Source organism: Saccopteryx bilineata, chromosome 1, assembly GCF_036850765.1.
Source record: "Saccopteryx bilineata isolate mSacBil1 chromosome 1, mSacBil1_pri_phased_curated, whole genome shotgun sequence".
Lineage (NCBI taxonomy): Eukaryota > Metazoa > Chordata > Mammalia > Chiroptera > Emballonuridae > Saccopteryx > Saccopteryx bilineata.
In genome coordinates this window covers 266,287,949-266,313,034 of record NC_089490.1, presented here as the reverse complement: position 1 = coordinate 266,313,034, position 25,086 = coordinate 266,287,949, and positions in this window count along the sequence as shown.

Sequence of the window (25,086 nt, the reverse complement as noted above, 5' to 3'; positions counted from 1 at the left end):
ACTGCAAAAAAGAGGGGGAAAAACCCACAAAAATGTGGAAACTAAACAACATACTTCTAAAAAATGAATGGGTCAAAGAAGAAATAAGTGCAGAAATCAAAAGATATATACAGACAAATGAAAATGAAAATACGACATATCAGAATCTCTGGGATGCAGCAAAAGCAGTAATAAGAGGAAAGTTCATATCACTTCAGGCCTATATGAACAAACAAGAGAGAGCCGAAGTAAACCACTTAACTTCACACCTTAAGGAACTAGAAAAAGAAGAACAAAGACAACCCAAAACCAGCCGAAGAAAGGAGATAATAAAAATCAGAGCAGAAATAAATGAAATAGAGAACAGAAAAACTATAGAAAAAATCAATAAAACAAGGAGCTGGTTCTTTGAAAAGATCAACAAAATTGACAAACCCTTAGCAAGACTCACCAAGGAAAAAAGACACAGGACTCAAATAAATAAAATCCAAAATGAAAGAGGAGAGATCACCACAGACATCATAGAAATACAAAGAATTATTGTAGAATACTATGAAAAATTATATGCCAGCAAATACAACAATCTAGAAGAAATGGATAAATTCCTAGAACAATACAACCTTCCTAGACTGAGTGATGAAGAAACAGAAAGCCTAAGCAGACCAATCAGCAGGGAGGAAATAGAAAAAACTATTAAAAACCTCCCCAAAAATAAAAGTCCAGGCCCAGACGGTTATACTAGTGAATTCTATCAAACATTCAAAGAAGACTTGGTTCCTATTCTACTCAAAGTCTTCCAAAAAATTGAAGAAGCAGTACTTCCAAACACATTTTATGAGGCCAACATAACCCTCATACCAAAACCTGGCAAGGATGGCACAAAGAAAGAAAACTACAGACCAATATCTCTAATGAATACAGATGCTAAAATACTAAACAAAATACTGGCAAACCGAATACAACAACATATTAAAAAAATAATACATCATGATCAAGTGGGATTCATCCCAGAATCTCAAGGATGGTTCAACATACGCAAAACGGTTAACGTAATACACCATATCAACAAAACAAAGAACAAAAACCACATGATCTTATCAATAGATGCAGAAAAGGCTTTTGATAAAATACAACACAATTTTATGTTTAAGACTCTCAACAAAATGGGTATAGAAGGAAAATATCTCAACATGATAAAGGCCATATATGATAAACCATCAGCCAACATCCTATTAAACGGCATAAAACTGAGGACTTTCTACCTTAAATCAGGAACAAGACAGGGTTGTCCACTCTCTCCACTCTTATTCAACGTGGTGCTAGAAGTTCTGGCCAGAGCAATCAGACAAGACAAAGAAATAAAAGGCATCCATATCGGAAAAGAAGAAGTAAAGCTATCACTTTTTGCTGATGATATGATCCTATACATCGAAAACCCGAAGGACTCCACAAAAAGATTATTAGAAACAATAAACCAATACAGTAAGGTCGCAGGATACAAAATTAACATACAAAAGTCCATAGCCTTTCTATATGCCAACAATGAAATATTAGAAAACGAACTCAAAAAAATAATCCCCTTCACGATTGCAACAAAAAAAATAAAATACCTAGGAATAAACATAACAAAGAACGTAAAGGACCTATATAATGAAAATTACAAAGCATTGTTAAGGGAAATCGAAAAAGATACAATGAGATGGAAAAATATTCCTTGTTCCTGGATAGGAAGAATAAATATAATCAAAATGGCCATATTACCCAAAGCAATATACAAATTTAATGCAATTCCCATCAAAATCCCTATGAGATTTTTTAAAGAAATGGAACAAAAAATCATCAGATTTATATGGAACTATAAAAAACCCCGAATAGCCAAAACAATCCTAAGGAAAAAGAATGAAGCTGGGGGCATTACAATACCTGACTTTAAACTATATTATAGGGCCACGATAATCAAAACAGCATGGTATTGGCAGAAAAATAGACACTCAGACCAATGGAACAGAATAGAAAGCCCAGAAATAAAACCACATATATATGGTCAAATAATCTTTGATAAAGGGGCCAACAACACACAATGGAGAAAAGAAAGCCTCTTCAACAAATGGTGTTGGGAAAACTGGAAAGCCACATGCAAAAGAATGAAACTCGACTACAGCCTGTCCCCGTGTACTAAAATTAATTCAAAATGGATCAAAGACCTAAATATAAGACCTGAAACAATAAAGTACATAGAAGAAGACATAGGTACTAAAATCATGGACCTGGGTTTTAAAGAACATTTTATGAACTTGACTCCAATGGCAAGAGAAGTGAAGGCAAAGATAAATGAATGGGACTACATCAGAATTAAAAGTTTTTGCTCAGCAAGAGAAACTGATATCAAAATAAACAGACAGCCAACTATATGGGAACTGATATTTTCAAATGACAGCTCAGATAAGGGCCTAATATCCAAAATTTACAAAGAACTCATAAAACTCAACAACAAACAAACAAACAATCCAATAAAAAAATGGGAAGAGGACATGAACAGACACTTCTCCCAGGAAGAGATACAAATGGCCAACAGATATATGAAAAGATGCTCAGCTTCATTAGTTATTAGAGAAATGCAAATCAAAACTACAATGAGATACCACCTCATTCCTGTTAGATTAGCTATTATCAACAAGATGGGTAATAGCAAATGTTGGAGAGGCTGTGGAGAAAAAGGAACCCTCATTCACTGTTGGTGGGACTGTAAAGTAGTACAACCATTATGGAGGAAAGTATGGTGGTTCCTCAAAAAACTGCAAATAGAACTACCTTATGACCCAGCAATCCCTCTACTGGGTATATACCCCAAAACCTCAGAAACATTGATACGTGAAGACACATGTAGCCCCATGTTCATTGCAGCACTGTTCACAGTGGCCAAGACATGGAAACAACCAAAAAGCCCTTCAATAGAAGATTGGATAAAGAAGATGTGGCACATATACACTATGGAATACTACTCAGCCATAAGAAATGATGACATCAGATCATTTACAGCAAAATGGTGGGATCTTGATAACATTATAAGGAGTGAAATAAGCAAATCAGAAAAAAACAAGAAATACATGATTCCATACATTGGTGGAACATAAAAATAAGACTAAGAGACATGGACAAGAGTGTGGTGGTTACCAAGGGTGGGGGGGGAGGGAGGACATGGGAGGAAGGGAGGGAGAGAGTTAGGGGGAGGGGGAGGGGCACAGAGAACTAGATAGAGGGTGACGGAGGACAATCTGACTTTGGGCGAGGGGTTTGCAACATAATTTGATGACAAAATAACCTAGACATGTTTTCTTTGAATATATGTACCCTGATTTATTAATGTCATCCCATTACCATTAATAAAAATTTATTAAAAAAAAATGACATGAAATTCAGAACTGGGTTGAAAGATCCTGAAAATATGTCTGTTTAATTCATATGCTTTTCTTCTGCAAAAATCTGATCTTTGTTCTTTGCGCAAGTCTTCAGAGAGGCCATGTTTAAGGCACTCATATCAGATCTGCTTTAGTTTGACAAGATGTAAAGTTCTCATTAAATGACTTTTTGATTTCAAAAAAAAATAGAAATGTACATGTATCTTTTAAGTTTGAAGTCATGTAGCCAAACAGGCCCCTCACAGTAATGTTTTCACCACAGTTTTGGGATATGACTACTGTAACCATGATGTAATTTCCTCATCAGCACACAGTCACCCAAGCTCCCCCTCTGATTCTCCAATAAGTGAGTGGGTTCCCCTTCTCGTGTGAGGACAGAACCTTGGAGGCTGTTTTCACATTTTTCTAGGGAGAGCTTTCCTTAGTTGATTAAAAATGTCTACCTTTTCCTTTCGCTTTCTCCCAAGATTTAAAATATCTTTATTTCAATCTTTGGAAGCATTCTTGAAGGGAAGAAAGGGGTCTCCAACAATGATAATTAAAAATAACCATTTAGATGTAGACATCTTGGACTTCTTTTAGAAAATTTCCAAGTGCAGGGTTGATATTCATTCCAGCATACTTTATTATCTTTTTTTTTTTTTTATAAAAGAGGTTCTCGGTGACAATTCTCAATTTTAAGAGTATAATCTGATGAGTTTTGACAAATGTTTGGATCATGTAACCACCACAATCATAATACAGGGGTGGGCAAAAGTAGGTTTACAAAAGTAGATTTACTGTTGTGACTATGTGAAACACAGTTTATTCTTCTGTTATTATTTATTCTGGTATTGTTTTTCATACAAACAATGATAAACCTACTTTTGTCCCACCCTGTACATCGTTTCCACTTCCCTTTATGTAGATGGATTACTTAAGTGTTTATTGAGTCCAGTGGAACAAATGTCTCTCCACCAAATGTGGTCTTTAGTTTGAAAGGTATTTTGGAGCTACATAGAGAAACACACACCCTCTTATTATTTTGTCCTGGTTTATAACTGAATTGACTTATGGGGCCATTTAGTCGGGTTGTCAGTTAGTGCCATAGTCACCCATTGGTTTGTTCTGTTCCTTAAAAAATGAGTCGCCTTGGTTGTCTAGCTCATTTAAATAAAAATATGTAAAATAACATATATCTTTATCACATTTATATTTGATATTAGAGAAAATGCATTCTGCATCATGAATCAAAGTGGTGACTTTTATCTGAAACTTGGCATCCAAAGTGCTTCCTTTCCTGGAAACCTTGAAATTTATGAGGAAATCAAAGTTATATGAGTGAATTTCCTGGCAGTTCATATACTATTTATGGATGGAATGACTCCAAAGGACAGTGTCTAGCACATTTTAAGTTTCTTTTAGTCACGAAATAGCCAAATCCATCAGTGATTGTTTTTAAACCTATCAATACTATGTTCTAGAACATATTAAGCACAGTATGACATTTGTTCCTGTCTAGGTTGGTTCCGTGCAGGTTCCCACACCTCACACATGATACATAAGGGTGGAGACCCTGTCTATTCATTCAGCAATGTGACCTCATCACCTGGCACAATGTCAGGCTCAGTAATGGCTAAAACTTTAGTTTCTTATTTCAAACTGTTCCCATCAGAGTCAGGCAAGGTATCTGCACAGACGTGTGTCCTGGTGAGAACTGTGCTTACTTAGTCTTGGAAGAGAAGGTGAGGAGGGTGGGGAAGGACTCTGAGAAGTTATATCAGGGCCGACTGAGGTGCTTGTTTACTAACCTTGTCTGCAAAAGAAAAATGGAGACATTTAGCCTAAAAAGGTGTTGACGTGTGATTTGCACCCTCTCAGATAACTTATTTTTAAATTCTGTCAGGGTAAATGAGAAGAAAATACTATATGCTAAAACTTTTTTTTCCCCCGTAAGTGCTACATATGTGCTTGATGTGGTATAAACATATGTTGTTGTTTTTTTGCTAAGCATTAGTGTTAATTAGTGTTACTCTTACATCTTGTTTATGAATAAGATCAGTTTTTTTGTCCCTCTTTGTCATAAATCTCCTCACAGAAAACAAAATAAAAAGACTACAGGTACAAATTTCTGTTTTGTTAAGATTTCAAGGCAACACTGAGTAGACCACTTCCTATCAGTGGTTCATATTCATGGACAAGTTGCTATTCAGGTTTGTTTTATCATTCATTTATGAACTTGTGAAATAACATGCTTTTACCAGAACCCTACGTCCTGTTCATAAAGGAGAACTGCCGACATGGAAATCCAGTATACCCTTGTGCCTCTGGCTGGACCTTCACACAGTATCAGGGCCGTTCTGGAAAGGATTACAACTTACGCTGTGATATAGTGGGATGTCCACTGAGTGGTGTGCCTAAACAAACGGGTCACCTATCAACAATAAATAAATTTGAGGTTAATAATACTTTGTTAATGAGAAATACAATTTATTCAACTTTTTCTATTGTGACATTTACTCAGCTAATTTTATGAAAATAACACTTTTTCTTTTAGCAAGTGTTCTCAAATTCTGGTTTCTGACCTGCAACATCAGCATCACCTGGGTACATGCTAGAAACTCAAATTATTGGGTCTGTCCCAGAACTTCTGAAACTTAGTAGTCTGGGCTCAGCACACTGTTTTTTTTTTTGGGGGGGGACAGAGAAAGAGACAGATAGAGGCAGACAGACAGAAAGGGAGAGAGATGAGAAGCATCAATTCTTTGTTGCAGGTCCTTAGTCTCCTTAATTGTTCATTGATTGTTTTCTCATATGTACCTTGATGGGGATGGGGGGGGGGTCGGGATGCTACAGCAGAGTGAGTGACCCCTTGCTCAAGCCGGCAATCTTGGGCTCAAACCAGTGATCTTGGGCTTCAAGCCAGTGACCTTTGGGCTCAAGCCAGCGACCCTGCACTCAAGCTAGTGAGCCCGCACTCAAGCTGGCGATCTCAGGGTTTCAAACCTGGGTATTCTGTGTCTCAGTCCGACACTCTATCCACTGTGCCACCTCCTGGTCAGGCCTAGCACACTGTATTTTAAACAAGCCTTCTAATGTTATTCTGATGCCTGTTTAACTTTGAGAATGACTGGCCTATAGATTTTGCTGGCACAGTAAATTTAACAGAATATAAAGCATTTAGAAAGATCAACCCTATAAAAAAAGCAATCCAGATTAATCTGTTTAAATTTTTTATTTGTAGATGTTTCATTAGCACTATTTTAATAATGAAACTCATCTTAATGGCATGTACTGAAGAATGCAGTTTTTGTAGTCCATCAATTTATTGTATTAAAATAACTATTAAAGTATTAAAATACTAAATATATGATCCTAAAATACAGAAAGTACATCAAATACGAAAGTACGCAAAATATTACATTTGTATTAAAAGTAGATGAAAAGTAATATGTCTTTCAAAAGCCATGGAATAAAGACAGCCCAATCTACAGTTGAGCCTGTATTTTATTAGCCTGTCATTGTTTAAATAGAAGAAAACTTATTGCTTCAAATTTCCCGGTTGTTGCACATAGAACCGAATAGATTCAGGGAATTTTCAGGTGTCTGGCTGGACACTTAATTAGTCTATCTGAGCCTTCTTTTCTATTATTTCGTTCTTTTACAACTGTAATATCTCTTAACATCTGAGTTAGAACTCTCCACCTAGGTTGACTTTCCATTAAAGTATCCAATGAACCAGACCTTCATTCTTTCTTTTTAACTAATACCTCATTGTGGCAAATCTCTGTTAGTTGAAGGAAAAATCCCATAGGACCAAATTAATTCTTGCTAATTGTCTGTTGGAAGTATATACTTATTAGCACTAGTTTTTTTTAACTGAAAGCAATTGAGGCATTAAGCAAAAGCAGAGGTGAGATTTCAAATACGAGGGGGCAGGCATTTTGAGTCATACAGAATTTTTCTGACTCCCTTTAAGTTATATTGCATTGGTGACCAGTGACTTTCTTTTTTTGTACTATTCTCCCATATTATGCTAGTTAATTCTGGGCTGAGTGTTGAAGGGTCAGCAATGGCTTTTTTCTCTGAGGACTTAGTTGAACATATGTCTGGAGTTCACTTTCTTGAAAGATTGCATCAGTTCTTTGGACAATGGGGCCCATTAAACCACTCATAAAGTTTTAAAAATATTGTGGTAAGAAATACTTAACATAGAACTTACCAACTTAATTCTTTTCAAGTATAGAGTTCAGGTGCATGGAGTATGTACATGCTGTTGTGAAAGAGATCACCAGAAATTTTTCATTTTGGAAATCTAGAACTCTATATCCACTAAACAACCACTCCCCTTACCCCCTCCCTCCAGCCTGTTAACTGCTTTCTACTTTTTTTTTCTACGTTTTTGCCTACTTTATCTCATATAAGTAGAACCATAGTGTTTATTTTTGTGTGTGTGCGACTGGCACATTTCACTTAGCACAATGTCCTCAAAGTTTACACATATTTTAATATGTGACAGGTTTCCTTTTCTTTTTTAAGGCTGAATAATATTCCATCTCTTACACACACAGACACACACACGCACACGCACGCACATTACAGTTTGTTTATTCATTCATCTGTCAATGGACACTTCCATCGCTTCCTCCTCTTGGCAGTTGTGAACAGTACTGCTTATGGACATGAGGTAAAAATATTTCCATGCAATCTCACAAGTCTTTTGGCTATTTACTCTAAACTGGGATTGCTAGATTACTGATAATTGTTAATTTTGAGGAATTCCGTATTTTTTTTCATATTGTTTGCACAGTTTTACAATCCAACAAACAGTGCACAAGGCACAAAGTTTCTATACTTTTTTTTTAATAGAAATTTATTCTTTCATAATTCTGAGTCAAGAAGACTAAAACCATTATCACCAGGCTAATATCAAGATGGCTGCTGGGCTCCCTCTAGAGCCTGTAGGGAGAATCTGCTCTCGGCTTCTTCCAGCTTCTAGGCTGCTTGCATTCCTTTTCTCCTGGCCTACTCACTTGACACGTTAAGGCCAGCATCTTGAAATCCTTTTTTACTCCATTTCATATCTCTTCTCCTGCTCTGTGTGTGTAAAATCTCCCTCTAATTCTTTCTTATAAGCATTACATAAGAATACATAAGTGTATTTAGGGGTCACTCTTATCATCCAGGATGATCTCCCTATCTCAAGATCTTTAACTTAATTATGCCTGAGAAGACCTTTTTAATTTATAATGTAACATTTCTAGGTTCCAAGGATTAGGACCTGATGTTTGGAGGGGCGTTTTTCAGCTGACCACACTGTTGCTACAGTCTTATTCCTACTACTGTTCTCCATCTACTTTCAACTAAAACAAGTCCTCTGAAATCCCTCCTCCTGGTGTCATTTTCTTTTTCTTAAATACTGGCTTCTTTTACTTTGTTTTCCTTTGGGTTCTTAGTCCATGGAAGGGAAACTAGAATCTCCATGCATACACCAACATGTCTTAAGTCTCTCCCTAAAAATATTCTTCTGTGGACCACAGCACTTTCTACCTCTTCAGTTTGTTATAGATAAATGTATTTTTTTAACTTAAAAAAATTATAAAAAGTGTTCTAGTTTAGCTTATTTTATTTGGTAAAAGATATAAGCATCTCTGTCATTTCCTATGGACATATTGTATGCTATATATGATTAATAATTTCAGCGCTTGGCCTATGCCAGATTTTATAAACATTTCTACTATTAATATATTTCTCATTCATATTTTCTTTGTAAATAACTTTTGCTCCCATTCCATAATTACATTATGAATGTGTAGATTCATGTAGATGTGTGTGTGTATTTAAGCTATTCAAATGGGTTCCAGGAAAAAACAATAAACCACTGATTGAAGAGCTTCAGATAACAAATGTGGTTTTATATTCAGTCTCTCTCCAAGCAAAATGTAGGTTCCAATGTCCCAAGAATTGGTTTATGACAGGCTATTTTCAGAATGAAACAAAGGATAAGTCATTTAGGGGAGGTATAATGGGATGAGACTGCAGTGATTTTCTAAGATGAGTGCTCTTAAATTCTGTGAAGTATACCTACAATAAATGACTAGACATAGTCTCCCTTCCTGAAAACACAGACAGCAAAAAAGTATTCTGATTTTTTGCTCTAAAATACTGTCTGTTTTTAAAATAACAAATGTTGCAAAAAGAAAGCTTAGCAGGATGATTAAACCTGTTGACAGTGAACAATAGCAGCCTGCACAGCATTTAGTAATATTTACTAACACAAAGTAAATAACTCCTAGTGAATTTTAATATATATTTAAGCCTCTTCCCTCTTTTCATTAGGGAGAAGGGGAGTTGAGACTTCAGAATACACTGATGGCAGGAGAAAGGCTGAGTAGCTATTGTTCACCTCACAAGTGCAAAGGGGATGATGAAAGTCACCTATCATTTCTGAATGGCATGATAAAAATGATTCTATTCTTTCCATTGATTCAACAATAATTGGAATGCCTACACTGTACCTGACACTACTCTAGGTGCTGGGGATTCATTGGTGGAAAAACCATGAAAAAGAGCCTGTTGTCATTGAATGGAGTGAGAGAGGATGGTGACAGACGAAAGATTTAATCAGTCACTTGAGAGAAGCACTATGAAAAGAAAAAAGCAGTGTGAGGGTGCTTGTTAGCTAGATAGGATGGTCCTAGAAGGCCTCTGTGAAGGAATGATGTTTGAACGGAGACCTGACTGAAGTGAGGCAGCAAGCCTGTGATATCTGCAGGAAGGGAGCTCTAGTCAAGGGCCAGCAAATGTGAGGGCCCTGAGGCAGGCGTGTCCTTTGAGGAATAGCAAGGAGGTCCATGTGGTTGGAGCAGAGGGAGCCGGGAGAGTGTAGAAGGATTGAACAGAGGGTCAGGCTGGGATCACCCTGGTAAGACTTTTAGTTCTCACTAAGTAAGGCAGGAGGGAGTGGGAGAAAGGGAGACTGACACTGTTCTTATCCATATTCTTAGCAATTTTTTGTGAATGAACATTTCTCCATTTGTTGTTTGCTTTAGTCAATCTCCAGAGTCTTGTTGATGTAAACAGTTTTGCCATTTTCTATTTGTTTCTTTGGGAGTAGAATTCACTGAATTCTTCATACCCTTATAGCTAGAAGCCCTGCCTTTGTAATGTTTTACAGGTTTGTATACTGCTTCTTTCTACCTTCTTAGGTGAAATCACTTTTTCATTAAATTTGACACTTTATATATTTTTTAATGCAAACATTGAAGTCTATGCATTTCCTCTTAAGAACTGATCTAGTTGTATCCCTCCTGTTTTGATCCATTGCATTTATATCGTCATTCAGTATAAACATATTCTAATAGTCGTTGTTTTTCTTATTGCTTAGAAGGTGTTTCTATGTTTTCTTTCTGACTTATCTTCTTGTTTTTGAATTCTAACTTGAACACATGTGGTACAGTGTACGGCCAAATTTTGAAATGTTCCATATGTATTTTGCAGCAAAGTTTCATCCTTCAAATGTTATGTGTAATATTCTACATTTGTTTATTATCCTTGAACTTGTCAATTGTGCTGTTTGACTCAACTTTTTCTTTCCTGATTATAACTTGTTTGTTTGATTGAAAAGATAAGAGTGACAATTTCTCACTGTGATTTTTCCTAACATTTTTTTATATCAGTTTTTGTTCTATCTACTATAAAGCCAGGTTGTTAAGTATGCATGAGTAAATGGAACAGTTTCTTATTATGTAGCAACCATCTTTAATTTTGGTTTTATAGCACAGCCTATTCTATGTGCTATTAGTATAGCTACATTATTTTGGGGGTTGATATTTGCCTGGTATATTATCATGAGATTTATATTTGTCTAATTATTAGGTTTTTCCTTTCCTACAGTCTTTTGGATTATTTTCTCATTCTGTCTACTCTCTATGTCAGGGGTCTCAAACTCGCGGCCCGCGGGCCACATGTGGCCCACCGAACAATTTTGTGCGACCCGCAGACTAATCCACGAAGTTCAAAATATTTTGGATAAAATTAAGTAAGCCTAGGGGCCTACTTGTATTTTTCATTTCTCTAGCATCCTAGCTAGATATTAGCTTAGTTAACAGCAGTTGTGATGCGAACTACAGTTTCTGGTCGTTTTGTGACACTGAGTAAACTGCATGTACGATTGTGCTTGTTGTACTGATTTTTTTTTTTTTTCAATTGCAGTGAGAAAAGTGTTGCGTAACAGTTGCCTTTTGTAGACCTAGTGCAGCCCGCCGAACGGCTGTGATCTTGTTCTGCGGCCCACATGCTGAGTTAAGTTTGAGACCCCTGCTCTATGTACTGTTTTGAATTTTCATACTCTGTGTGTATATTCTTTTAGTGCATATAGCTGTGTATCATGCTTAACATCATATAAATAAACAGTGCTACTTTCCTTCTGGATAATACCAGGGCTTTACATTATTCTAAATGCTCTGACTTTACATGCTATTACCTCCACCTATGGCCATGCACAGCCCTAGAATACAGGATTTAAATTCTGTGTTCTGGTTTATTCTGGAGGATTTTGAAGAGTGTGTTGGATTTGTAATGTTCTTACTTCTTTTCAACTGTTGCAACAATTGAAATAGGAACTCTGAGCTATAAAAAGGAATGAGGAGAAACCTATTGTGATCTCCCCACTGGTAGCACTCCACTGCAGTGGGAAAGTTAGTGTTCTTTAGTTCCTCTGTTTAATTCTGATGTGTTGATGAACTTGCCTTTCCCCTTGGTTTCTCCCATTTTGCTCCTCTTTCTTTACTCTCTTTACACTAAATTTCTTTTTCTGATACAGCTTTATATAAGTGGTGTTCTATATAATATATGAGCTTTCTCAATACTTGAAACTTGTTTCAAAGTACTTGTTAGTACAGATACTACTTTTTTTATAATTTTATTTAGACAATTAATTTTAACAGGGTGACATTGATCAACTAGAGAACATAGATTTAGATAAAAAATCTCCAGATCATTTTGACATTTGATTGTGTTGTATACCCATCACCCAAACAGATACTACTTCTATGATAATGATGATAGCAATACTTTCAATTTTTGTTTTATTTTTTACTCTGAAGTGTTCCACATGCTAATTATTTCAGGTTAGTTGAACTATCTTGGTCTCTATAATAAAATGACACATAAATGTGATATTAAAATGTGATATTGAAACAAAGACTCAATTTCCAACTCATCTTCCCCATCCTCCCCATCCTCCCCCCTCCTCAGTCTTCCTGCCCCAGCATTTACTATTGATTACAGTTCTCACCTACATCTGAAGATGTCCCGCCTTTCTATCTCATGGGTGCTCCCAGCTCATGAATTCTTTTAAATATTTCCATAAAAATCACAATTTGAGGCACTGACTCTAATTACCAAAGACCTTCACTCATTCCAGCTGCCACCAAAAAGCATTTTCCAGCTGCTACCAACAATGCTTTGAAATGCCAGTCAAGGCACACAAGAGTGAACAAAGTACATGACATTTCTCTGGGACTCATAAAGATAAGTTAAAGCATCTATTGATATTCATCAAGAATGAAGGGTGAGACAGTTTTACATGCAAATGAGAAAGGTGCTTAGAAAAACAAGCTGTGCTTCTGAGCCAGTTTTTGAAATTAATACCTGCATAGGAAGGTAGAGGCAAAGAAAGTCTTTGGAAAATCACTTTCAAATATGTAAATTTTTACCAAAACATGAAGAGAGAAATCTGTGCACATTCTGTTATTGAGGCAAGGTTCAAGGGATCTAGTTTGAGCTGGTTTGGAAAGTATGATCTGAAATTGGAGATCTGATTGCCTTCACCTATTTTTCCTTTTCTCTTCCTCCCTCCTGCTTATATATTTTTAAACTCCCCTCACCAAAATTACTGTTTTTGTTGATTGAATCTGGTTATTAAAAAAGGAGAGTGACAAGTCTTGTGCATTCAAGACTAGATCCACATCTTTCTGGCCAGGGGTATCGGTAGGAAGTTATGTGTTTTTAGAGGCCCTTGGTGTTCTTAGCAGTTAATGCTAGTAATAATAATAAAAATAACAATAGCAATGGCAAATCTGTATATAGTGCTTGCTGTGTGAGGCACAGTATTAAATATTTTATATATATTAACTTATTTTATACTTATCAGAAGTCTGATGAGAAACCCAGTTACAGGGAAGTTATGTTTCCGGCCTATAGTTGAGAAGCAGATACAGGATTTGAAACAGATGATCTGGCTCTCAGAGTTCAGGCTCTAACCCTCCATTTTATGTGGCCCAATAATTTTTTTTTGTTCTTGTTTTTTAATTTTTAAATTTTTTATTTATTCATTTTAGAAAGGAGAGAGAGAGGGAGAGAGAGGGAGAGGAGAGAGACAGAGAGAGAAGGGGGGGGAGAAGCAGGAAGCATCAACTTCCATATGTGCCTTGACCAGGCAAGCCCAGGGTTTCGAACCGGCGACCTCAGCATTTCCAGGTTGACGCTTTATCCACTGCACCACCACAGGTCAGGCCTCTTTTTAAGTTTTTTTTATGGAAGGTGCCATAGTCTATCTTTCACTGAGAATTTGGCAGTGTTGAAAGGTCCACCACCACAAATTAGGCTCTCATTGCTCCATCCTTCACTGCTATGAGTTCCCCTCTGGGTCCCAGCCCATACCTGTTTTCTCAGTCTCTGAATCCTAGAAGTACTTTCTACATTGTCTAATTATAGGTAGAATAGACTCTTTTTGAATAATTTGTATTTTTGTTTAACTATGTCAGGGGTCAGGAACTTTTTTGGCTTAGCGAGCCATGAATGCCACATATTTTAAAATGTAATTCCATGAGAGCCATACAATATGTTTAACACTAAATACAAGTAAACGTGTGCATTTTATGTAAGACCAACACTTTTCAAGTACAATAAGTCTCTAAATTCTTTTTAATAATGTTGTTATGCTGTTGCTAACCAATGATGAATAAAGTACTTCTTACCATTAATGTGACTTCTGGTGCTGCATGGTTTTGCTGATGGCTTTGTAGTCTGGTTGATACGTGGTGAGGTTAAGCTTCATGCAGACGTTGAGACTTCCATCCATTAAACATGATCGTAGGTTGGTCTTAACGGTCTTTAGATGTGAGAAAGACTGCTCACATGCGTATGTAGAGCCAAACATTGTCAGTACAGCAATACTCACATGCTGCAGTGTGTAGTATGTGACGGGAAGCACATTCCAAGTTTTGACAATCAGCTGGTTCGCGGGTTGAAGTCTTTTCATTTCTCCCCAGTTGTGTTTGCTCGCCACCTCTGCTTGCTGTCATGCAAATCTTTCCAAATCTTCATTCAGTGACTTGAACTTACTCACATGTCTGAGGTCTTCAGGTCAGCAGCTTGTAGCTCAAAATCTCTGACGGAAACACCGGGGATGTAACTCAGGTCGGCGCTGTCCACTACACACTCGTGTGGATGGGTGATGAACTTAAAAAGATGAGTGCACTCATGAAATTCTCCAAAGCGCACATTGAATGACTGCAGGAAATTAGATGTGAAGCCTGCTAGCTGCTAGAGATCAAGATGTTGAGCAGGGTAACTTGCTGTGCATGCATCTTTAAACTCTCCCAGTTTTTCAAAGTGTAGTAAACGACCTGTTTCAATGTTGGCAATGAAGAGTTCCAGCTTGTTTTCAAATGCAAACACTACTTGTTGAAGGGATAAGACTGTATTTCCAATGCCTTGCATTTTCACATTGAGCTGGTTCAGATGTTCAGTCATGTCCTCAAGATAGTAGAACTTCAGGAGCCACTCAGTGTTAGCTAACTCAGGATGCTTGATGTTTTTCATTTCAAGAAAAGTCTGATTTCACTCAGACAAGCTGCAAAACAGCCGAGCACCTTCCGTCTTAACAACCAATGCACACATTGCTGTGCAGAAGCAGATTGGATGATTATTCCCAACTTCATCCAGCAGTGTTTTAAACTGGCAATCATTTAGAGCTCAGGCAACAATAAAGTTGACCACCTGAATGACCAATGACATCCGCTCACCAAGCTGTTGGCCACACATCTGAGCACAAAGCACCTCCTGATGTAGGATGCAGTGAAAACTAAGGATGGGTCTCTTTTCATGTTCACAAAGAAGTGCTACGAATTCTGTTTTTTCCACCATGCACGGAGCACCATCAGTACACACCAAAATAAATTTATCCATCGGTAGACTTTTTTCTTTAGAGAACTCAGTGAAAGACTTGAATAAATCCTCCCCTCTTGTTGTCTCTTTCATAGGCAAAACAGCAAGACTTTCCTCATGTAGTTTGTCACTGACAGCATACCTTGCAATCATGCTGAACTGGGATAAATGGCTTACGTCTATTGACTCATCCAAAGTGAGAGAAAAGAATGGTGCTGCATTTATGTCCTTCACTTGTGTTGCCTCAATTTGATTTGCCATCATGATGGTACGATCGTGAACAGTTCTTGCTGACAGAGGCATGTCTTTTATTCATTTAATTATCTTGTCTTTATCTGAAAAGTCATCAAAAAGTTCATTGGCAACATCAAGCATGAATGTTTTGTCATACTCCTCATCTGTGAATGGCTTTCCGTTTCTCACAATTGCTAAAGCACCATAAAAGCTAACCGAATTCTAGTCACCTTGTTGGGTCCAAACACGGAGTTGCTGCTGACTAGCTTGCACTCTGCACAGTAGCTCTTGATATGCTTTCTTCCTGCTGTCACCTGCTGGATATTTCAATCCAAATGTAGTATGGCATGTGTCGAAGTGCCGCTTTATATTTGATGGTTTCATCGATGCAATTTTATCATTGCATGTTAGACACACTGCAGAACCTGCTCTCTCCACAAAGGCGAATTCCTCTGTCCATTCCTGCTGAAAAGTACGATACTCATCTTTTTTTTCTTTTAGTCACCTTCTTCGTCAAAAGGGCTTCTGCAATTAGCTAGCTGACTACTTGATTAAAAGGAGGGAAGTTTACTTCCTGACCTCACAATGACCCATGTACATTATGCATTATCCAATAAAAATTTGGTGTTGTCCTGGAGGACAGCTGTGATTGGCTCCTGCCACCTGCAACCATGAACATGAGAGGTAGAAAATGAATGGATTGTAATACATGAGAATGTTTTATATTTTTAATGTTATTATTTTTTTATTAAAGATTTGTCTGCGAGCCAGATGCAGCCATCAAAAGAGCCACATCTGGCTTGTAAGCCATAGGTTCCCGACCCCTGAACTATGTCATGAAACTGTTTTCTCTTTCTACTTAGTGTATAGCATTTGGGGACTAGAGATTATATCTTATATTTTAATGTTGTCACTAATCCCTAGCACAGCCCCACTGCCTAAGAACTATTTATGTGATGTATGTGATGTATTGGTAGGTAAATGAGTGAGTAGTAATTAAACAACCAAGATGGAAAGATTGTCTGAATATATAGGAGAGAAGAGTTTAGCCTAAAAAGGATGGAAAAAGGAAAAAGAAGAAAGGAAAGAAAAGAAAGAAACTACCAGCTTTCAAGTGGAAGCATGTCAGACCAGGAAAATGGTAGGATGAATTAACTTGACAATCAGGACTCTTTCTAACTGAGGGGGAGACAAAGCTGGACCTGAATTTTCCTCAGTGACTATATTTTCTCTTGTGTATTCTTTTTTTTTTTTTTTTTGTATTTTTTCTGAAGCTGGAAACCGGGGAGAGACAGTCAGACAGACTCCCGCATGTACCCGACGGGGATCCACCCAGCACGCCCACCAGGGGCGACGCTCTGCCCACCAGGGGCGATGCTCTGCCCATGGGGGGGGCGGGTTGCTCTGCCGCGACCAGAGCCACTCTAGTGCCTGGGGCAGAGGCCAAGGAGCCATCCCCAGCGCCCGGGCCATCTTTGCTCCAATGGAGCCTTAGCTGTAGGAGGGGAAGAGAGAGATACAGAGAGGAAGGAGGGGGGGGGTGGAGAAGCAAATGGGCGCTTCTCCTATGTGCCCTGGCTGGGAATCGAACCCGGGTCCCCCGCACGCCAGGCCGACGCTCTACCGCTGAGCCAACCGGCCAGGGCTCTTGTGTATTCTTTGTAGCTGCACATCTACTCAGTTTACTGCATATCCCCATAGTAAAGTCATGCTTTCTGTACTCAGGAAGGCCAGCCTGACAGTATATTGCTGTCATACAAGTCACCATGAAGATGAGTAGAAGGACCTGTAAGGGGAGGGCTACATTCTAAGGTCAAAATCACGAGGAAAATCTAAACCTCTTGGAAACAGCAGCCAAGTCAGGCACTTTGTGGAGCTGTACCATTAACCCCTTTGTTCCACGAAAATTCCTCCACAGAATTTGAAGTTAACTGGCAGAGCAGGTATCTTGGCAACATAAGCAAATGGAAGAACTCATGACCCTATATTGATATTTTTAGCCTTGTTCCAGATTAAAGTGGAAGCTTGTTTTAATGAAACATTTGAAAACATGTGAAAGGTCCAAGCCAAGCTTGGAGAGTGATAAAATATTTTGCCAAACAAAATTATGAGATTTTGCAGAGTACATAAGATTTTAATTTGATGCGCATTGTTGTGCCATAAATTTTAATAGTACATTTTAAATCCAATTGAATGAAACTTTTGTTTGAATCTAATATTCTTCTCTAAATCACATTTATAAGCAGTGACAACAAGTTTGCTTTTCTCCAATAATGCTGTGTGTTCTCTCTCCATATTTCCCATTCAATTTTACTATTATAGATTACTCTCTAAACTAATTCTGAAGTAAGCAATTTTAAGTGAGTCTCCTTCCCATCCCAATTTTCTGGAAGACTTTTTTTCCACGATAACCACAATTAATTCACTAATTTCCTTCATAGTCTAATTAGTAGCTGTTATCAGATTAAGCTGAAATTACCTGGCAAGAGTTCTTAGAATAGTTTTAACAAACATGAGCTCTTAGCGATGTAAAATTTTTCTTTGAACTATTTTTAACTTCCTATCATGTCTAGATTCTAACTGCAACTCCTACATAGTTCCTTCTAACTGCTCACAAATCTAGCAACAAGTTGTTCCTTATAAAGTATTTCATGAGCATGTTTCTTTTTTTTTGAGGTTTATTTTGCCAAAATTACAGTTGACATTCAATATTATTTTATATTAGTTTCAGGTATACAGCATAGTGGTTACAATCATACACTTTACAAAATGTTCACTCTGATATTTCAAGTACCCACTTGGCACCATACATAGTTATTACAATATTATTGAGTATATTTCTAATGCTGTACTTTACATCCCATGACTGTTTTGTAACTACCAATTTATAATTTTCAATCTCTTCACCTCTTTCACCCAGTGCCCTAACCAAGCTCCTCTCTGGCAACCAATAGTCTGCTCTCTGTGTCTATGAGTCTCTTCCAGTTTTGTTTGTTTATTTATTCTGTACTTTAGATTCCACATGTTAGTGAAATCATATAGCATTTGACTTTCCCTGATGAACTTATTTCACTTAATACCCTCTACATCCATTAACGCTGTTGCAAATGGTAAGATTTCATTATTTTTATAATCAATAATATTCCATTGTATATATTTACCACCACTTTTTTTTAGCTTTCTTCTATTAATAGCTTCTTGGTTTGCTTTCATAGTTTGTTTATTGTAAATAATACTGCAATGAACATAAGGGTGAATATATCTTTTTGAATTAGAGTTTTGGCTTTCTTTGGATATACAGCCTGAAGTGAAATTGTTGAATCCTAAGAAATTTTCATTTTTAATTTTCTGAGGAACTTTCATACTATTTTCCAAAGCGGCTTCACAAACTTGCAATACCACAAATAGTGCACTAGGGTTCCCTTGCTTCACATCCTCACCAACACTTGTTGCTTATTGATTTATTGATGCTAGCCATTCTGACAGGTTTGAGGTGGTATCTCATTGTGGCTTTAATTTACATTTCCTTGATGATTAATAATTTTGAGCATCTTTTCATATGTCTATTGGCCATCTGTATGCCCTCCTTGGAGTAGTGTCTACTCAGGTCCTCTTCCCGTTTTTAAATTGGATTGTTTGATTTTGATGCTGAGTTGTATGAGGTTTTATATATTTTGGATATTAATCCCTTATCAGATATACCATTGACAAATATATTCTTCCTTTCAGTAGGTTGTCTTTTTGTTTTGTTGGTGGATTTTCTTCCTGTGCAAAAACTTCTTAGTTTGATGTAGTCTTATTTATTTTTCTTTCATTTTCCTTGCTTGAGAAGATATATTAGAAAAAATATTGCTAAGAGAAATATCAGTGATTATACTGCCTATGTTTTCTTCTAGAGTTTTATGGTTTTGAGACTTACATATGTCTTTAATCCATTTTGAGTTTATTCTTGTATGTGGTATAAAAAGATGGTCTAGTTTCATTTTTTTGCATGTATTTGTCCAATTTTCCCAACATCATTTATTAAATAGACTGTCTTTACCCCACTGTATATTCTTGCCTCCTTTGTCAAATATCAATTGACCATAAATGCATAGGTTTATTTCTGAAAATTACACTACATGATATTAGACTATACTGCACAGCCACAGTAATCAAAACAGCATGGTACTGGCATAAATACAGACATATAGGTCAGTTGAATAGAATAAAGACCCCAGAAATAAACCTAGAGCATGTTTCTTTAAAGCCAGTTCACTGCATCCCTTGCCAGTGAACATGTACCTTCTCACCTGTTTGGCAGATCTATGTCCACTTGGATATAGATGCCTGAGGCTGTCACCGATGGGCTTTAAGGTCATTTGCATAATTTTCCTTCTGTTTTCCTGCACACTGAACACTTTTTGATTATGTGTTAGCTTCCTAAATAGATTCTCAAAGAGAAAGCATTTATTTATGAGGGACCTTGACTGTTGTGGTCCCTTTTCTTCCATTGCCATTTTGGTAAATGCAGCAGTCTTTTGTGAGTTTGGTTAACATGAGAGAATGGTGTTAGTCTTATAGAGAATGATGAACTGTGGTTACAGTGACAGTTTAGAAGCTGGACTGCACCAAGGAAATGCTGCTCTGGTGAGTTCCCCCTGAAGGACCAGCTCATTGCCACCAGGTGGCTTTATAAATGCTACCTGGTTATATATACTTTGCTGGCCATCTGACTATGAAGGACTGGCTTTCTTAGCACAACTAGAGTATCTGCATTGACTCTTGCTACCCAGCCAGATCATGCAGGGAGGAGGGTCTTCTTGTTTGACAACTCTCTTCCCAGGAAAGGCAGAGTAGAACTTAGTCTTGGTCCAGCTTCATGGAATAATTCTACCATCCTACACATGGTTTAATTCTTCCTATTGCTTCTTCCTGATCTTATTTTTAGAGATGAGCCACATATTGTCTGTATTTTTAACCCTGCAAGTTCCTGCTAAGTAATGACAAATAATACCCTTGGTAGTAGTATATGGAAGGTCACCAAGGGCAGATGTGAATTACCTCTAGTAATTTGTTATATGTTATATACAGAATGACATATGTAAAGTTACTACTTCAGGAAACATCACTTGTTAGTCATTCACCATTGCCAAATAGAGATCCTTTCTTCATGAAGTCTCACAAATAAATTCCTTCCCTTCTATTTCTAACAATATCTGCATAGACCAGGTCTGCATTGGCTCATGGACTATCACATCACTCTTCAGATTATTATTTAAATGCCTTTTGAATAGTCATAGAACTTTGCCCTGGGGACCAGGAGACATAGGCCATGAATAAATGTAAACACAAACAAGTCGGTCACCTATCTAGACCTTATTATTTTTTATTTTAAATTAAAAAAATTGAGGATAAACTAGAATGTTTCCAGAAGCTTTTACTGCACCAGAAGCAAATTGCTCTATCAATCCCCCATTTCCTGTCTCCACTCTAAATTCTCAGATGGCTTTTCACTTTTTTACAGCAGAAACTTTACGATCTTAGAACTTTGTATTCTGGGCAAAACTATTTGATCTCATTTTACTGATGGTTTTACACACATGTCTTACATTGATGGCTTTTTCCTCTTTATTCTGATGCTCTTCCCACCTCTTGCCTCCTCTGTACTTGACTGAGTCTCACTCTCCTGTCACCTCTGAATCAGGCTCTGTAACAGTAACACCATCCCTCATCATCTTCTAGCGCCCACAGTGATTTGTCTACCTTGAGTTTCCATTTGGCTTGTACAATGTGTCCCTGGAAAACCTTGCATTTTGCAAAACCAAGCACTAAAAGGACCAGAACTCATGAAGGAAACAGATTTGGAGATCACTCAAAACCTATGCCACTTTGTGACCACAAATGCAAACAAGAATAATCCTAATATTAGCTTCAGTAGAATTTCAAAAGGCCTATTAAATCCTTAAAAAATGAGAAATACTACAGTAACTGTAGGATTTTACCTTAAAAACAAAAAGTACTATAAATAAAAGTACTTTAATAATGGGAGGGTGGGTGAAGATATCAGGCCAGAACAAGGTCTGATGAGTAAGGAAGACAAGAGCAAGTGTACTGTGGTCAGGGAGAACCTCGGATAGCCCTTCTAAGGCAGGATCCATGACCTAGCTGGGTCAAGAGGAAGGACATGGGCAACTGTACAATGACTTCCTCCAGGCATCAGTATGTGTGAGTTCATCTGTTAATACTTGATAGTACAAATTGTTAATGGGCTAAAAAAAGTCATGTGTAAATCAATGCAACTTCCATAATTATGCTGATAGCATTCATTCATTTACCACTCCCATAGAAGCTATTTTACATTATGGTAACAGACATTGTATCAACACAAATTATTCTCTTCTTTTGTTTTAGATAATCTATATGTCACCAACAGGTATTTTAATAATAATGAGAAAGGGCTAAGGCATATGAAGAATTTCCCTGGATGCTCAGCTTACTAACTTGTCTTCCTTACAAACTGTTTCTGAAAACAAGTACTTTTAGGATGGAAATCTCTTTTATCTCTTGTAGGTTCCTTGAAGAAGATGGTGACTGAGAACTATTTAAATTCCCAGTCGCAATTTCTTCTGTTTTGAACTAGAGGGTTTTTAATATGGTCTTGATTAATGACTGATTGTTCAAACCACACGCAAGTGTAATTAGACTTAAATACCATTTAAATCTCATTTCTCTAATGCACTTATCTAAACTATCATTCTAAATATTTCTCTTACCAGTCAGGCCTAAAATTATGGGAGTGAATGAACAGCTTTGCATTCAGTAAATCGTGAGAGGAAAAACTATATATTATATTAGTGAATTCGTTATCATACTGGTTAGAAAGGAGAGGCGGCTCCATGGTACACCAGCCACTGTGGGCCTGTAGGAAAAAAACATTCTAAGCATTTTCATAAATCTACCCCAAGAAAATTAAAAGTGCTGATCACAAAGCAATGAAGCAGCAGCTCTTTAGAACAGTGTTTCTCCCACCTATATGTGCGGATCAAGCACCCTGTTTGACCTGTGTTTACCAGGCACGTGGCGTTCGGGCGGGTCTCATCCATGAATGTGTGCGGTGTCATCACACACGTGCACTTGCGCTCAAGTCCTCCCCCGGAAGGTTCTGTGTGCTGCCTGCGCGCATGTTGCTAAAACTGTACTTACTCTGAAAATAATGCGGATGAGAAAATACATTTCCCCTTGCGGATTCTAAGAGAATGCTGACAAAGTGGTCCCTTGGGGTCTCTCACAAGCTATATGTAAATCAGCATCTTCTAAGCTGAGAAAATGGAGAAAACAGAACACATTCCGTTAGAATCTAGGGATTTTGTGGTGTTTCTCACATTCCGCTTCCGCCAAAGAGAATCTGATGTCAAGGTGGGTGAAATTGTTAGCTTGTTCCCTGGGGAAAGGTAAATTGCTATAGGAAACTTAAAAGTTACTCTGGGTGACACACAGGCTGCCATAGTGGCACTTGTCATGAGCAGGGATACCAATCAAAGCTGGCACGTTCTTGTGAAAGTGGATGTCATGGTAAAAAGGAGCAACTGAAGAGAGGTGTATTCCTGGGAACACTTTGAGTTATGGAGCATGGAACCCTGGAGCTGCAAATATCGACTTGGCTTTACTGTGGCAATTAGCTTCCAGCAGGTGACATCTTTTATCTGCAAGATGTGACTAAAAATTTGACACCAATGACAAATATACTGAACATCAAAGTCCAAGGGTCTTGGTAGTTATTAATGTTACTAACTGTTCTTAGAAGAATGAATTTCAAAACCTACTAATTCTATGGTCATTTCTCTTCATTTCAAAGTATTAGGGAAGCGATTCCTTTTATTAGGCTATTTTTTTCTCTTGTGCTTTACACATTTTAGGAAGTATTACCTCTTGAGATTGAAAAGACTATGACAATTGTCAGTGTAGCTTCTATTCCAAGTACTTGTTGTTGAATCAGAATCACTGACCTAAAAAATACAGATTTCCAGGCTTTACCCTCAGTGAATGAAAAATTTGGTTGGTAACTAGCCAGATTTTAAAAATTTTGGTTGGTAGCTATATTTTTAAAAGCTCTGAGGTTCTAAGGTGCAGTTAGAACTGAGGATGACTTGATATGAATCATGCTTGTGAAAGTCGTATGTTAAAAGGACAGTACCAGCTACAAGCAGCTGTTCCGTTAATGGTAGTGATGATGATGGTGGAGGAGTGTGAGGAAGAGAAGGAGGAGGAGGAGAAGAACTGTTCTGGCTGGCAGTGTCTTCAGATGCAATTTCCTTTAGATAAGAATGGCTTTACCACTGTTTTCTGTCAGCTTATTCTTTTTTGAAAATTTTATTTAGAAAATTAAATTTAATGGGGTGACATTAGTCAATAAGAGTACATAGGTTTCAGATAAACATCTCTATAGCATTTGAACAGCTTATTCCTAAAAATGGAATTCCTTTGTTCATCCAGGTTAGAAATAGGTTCATCTATATTTCTTGGATTTTAAGTCCCTGTTCATTCTATGGTACATCAACATACTGATAATACCTCTTTTTGAGGGAAAAGGGGGATTGTGGGTGAAAGATACAAATTTGCACCTCACTACAGATCACACTCTGATTTCAGAAATAAAACTTGTGGGAAAAGAGTTTGGTAATGATGAGAAAATAGTCTGTGGCTTTCCCTTACTATTCAAGTTGGAAGGGTCATCACCCAGTAACATTAGTCTTAATGATGGGAGTCGACAGGGAAATGTTTTTGTTTATAAGAACATAATGAGCCTGACCAGGCAGTGGCGCAGTGGATAGAGCATTGGACTGGGATGCGAAGGACCTAGGTTCGAGACCCCGAGGTCGCCAGCTTGAGCACGGGCTCATCTGGCTTGAGCAAAAGCTCACCAGCTTGGACCCAAGGTTGCTGGCTTGAGCAAGGGGTTACTCAGTCTGCTGAAGGCCCACGGTCAAGGCACATATGAGAAAGCAATCAATGAACAACTAAGGTGTTGCAATGTGCAACGAAAAACTGATGATTGATGCTTCTCATCTCTCTCTGTTCCTGTTTGTCCCTATCTATCCCTCTCTCTGACTCTATCTCTGTCCTTGTATAAAAAAAAGAAAAGAAAAGAACATAATGAAATCACCTAATTTAGGGAAAAATAAATTTACTCTCTCTGCATTTTAATAAAGTCCAAATCAGTGGGAAGCACCTTTCACCAATTTCAAATATGGTGTATTACTGATATTGCTCCCACAAAAGTCATCAAAATATTTTTTGACCAGGCACCTTTAATCACCTT